Below are 1,976 nucleotides of genomic sequence, written 5' to 3'. Positions count from 1 at the left end.
TTTTCTGGAAAGGGGGCAGTAGGCAAAAAAGTTTGGGAACCACTTATCTAAAACGAATCTTTCCCATACTATTTTCCAATTTTCTTAGCAGTTTTTGTCAAATAGTGGGGTTTTGTCCCAAAAGCTGGGGTCTTTGGGTTTATTGTACACTATCTTGCTAAGGTCATTTATCCCAAGTCTATTCCATTATTATTTCTTTTTTTTTTAATAATTTTTATTTTTTAGAAAAGTTATCATGGTTACATGATTCGTGTTCTTACTTTCCCCTTCTCCCCCTTCATTCCCCCCCCCATATTTTTAATATGTGTCATTGATCAAGACTTATTTCCAAATTGTTGATAGTTGCATAGGTGTGGTAGTTTCAGGTCTACATCCCCAATCATGTCCACCTCAACCCATGTGTTCAAGCAGTTGCTTTTCTTCTGTGTTTCCTCTCCTGTAGTTCTTCCTCTGAATGTGGATAGGGTTCTTTTCCATAAGTCCCTCAGAATTGTTATGGATTATTGCATTGCTGCTAGTACTGAAGTCCATTACATTTTATTTTACCACAGTATATCAGTCTCTGTGTACAATGTTCTTCTGGCTCTGCTCCTTTCACTCTGCATAAATTCCTGGAGGTCTTTCCAGTTCACATGGAATTCCTCCAGTTTATTATTCCTTTCAGTGCAATAATATTCCATCACCAGGCATATAGCACAGTTTGTTTCAGCCATTCCCCAATAGAAGGGCATACCCTCGTTTTCCAGGTTTTTGCCACCACAAAAATCTCGGTTATAAATATTTTCGTACAAGTCTGTTTATCTATGATCTCTTTGGGGTACAAACCCAACAATGGTGTGGCCGGATCAAAGGGCAGGCAATCTTTTATAGCCCTTTTAGCGTAATTCCAAATTCCCATCCAGAATGGTTGGATCAGTTCACAACTCCACCAGCAATGCATTAATGTCCCAATTTGGCTACATCCCCTCCAACATTCATTACTCTCCCCTAAAATCATTTTAGCCAATCTGCTAGGTGTGAGGTGGTATCTCAGCGCTGTTTTGATTTGCATTTCTCTAATTATTAGAGACTTCGAGCACCTTCTCATGTGCTTATTGATAGTCCTGATTTCTTTATCTGAAAATTGCCCATTCATGTCCCCTGCCCATTTATTGATTGGGGAATGGCTGGATTTTTTATACAATTGATTTAATTCCTTGAATATTTGAGTAATTAGACTCCTGTCAGAGTTTTTTGTTATAAAGATTTTTTTCCCAATTTATTGTTTCCCTTCTGATTTTGGTTGCATTGTTTTTGTTTGTACAAAAGCTTTTTAATTTAGTATAACCAATCATCCCATTCACATTCAGAGTTATAATTATCAGTTGTGTATTCCCCAACATTTTGGTATCCTCTCTTAGTTCTACCCCTTCTTCTTAGCCTATTTCCTTTTAAACCAGTGATTTGTTTTAAACCAGTAACCCTTGTCCCCTCCCTTGATTTACTACCCTTTCTACCCCTTCCCTTGTCATTCCCCTATTTTTATTTTTAAGGCCCGATGAATTCCCTCTCCCTTCTCCTCCCCTCCCTTTTCTGACCTCCCCACTCCTCTGCTACCCTTGCTCAATCCCTTCTGACTTTCTCATTAGGATTAGATAGAGTTCTATATCTCAATGGATATAGCTACTCTTTCCTCTCAGGGTTAATTCCTCTGAGAGTAAGGTTTAAATATTACCTCTTAATGCTCTCTTCCACTCCTTCTTATAATAGTATTCATCACCTCCCCTTCCCATGCCCTCTTTGTGTGGTATAGAATATCCTATTTTTCTTATTCATTCAAGTTTCTCTTGGTGTCCTCTACTATTCACCCCCCTCTTTTTTTCCCCACTCCATCTCATCTTAGACCATTTAGTGCTCTGACCTCTCCCTAGAAGAATAATTCTTCTAATTACTATAATAGTGAATACAGTTTTTGAAAATTACACATAACTTTTCTC

This window comes from Gracilinanus agilis, chromosome 2 (assembly GCF_016433145.1).
Source record: "Gracilinanus agilis isolate LMUSP501 chromosome 2, AgileGrace, whole genome shotgun sequence".
Lineage (NCBI taxonomy): Eukaryota > Metazoa > Chordata > Mammalia > Didelphimorphia > Didelphidae > Gracilinanus > Gracilinanus agilis.
This window is presented reverse-complemented; position numbering follows the sequence as displayed.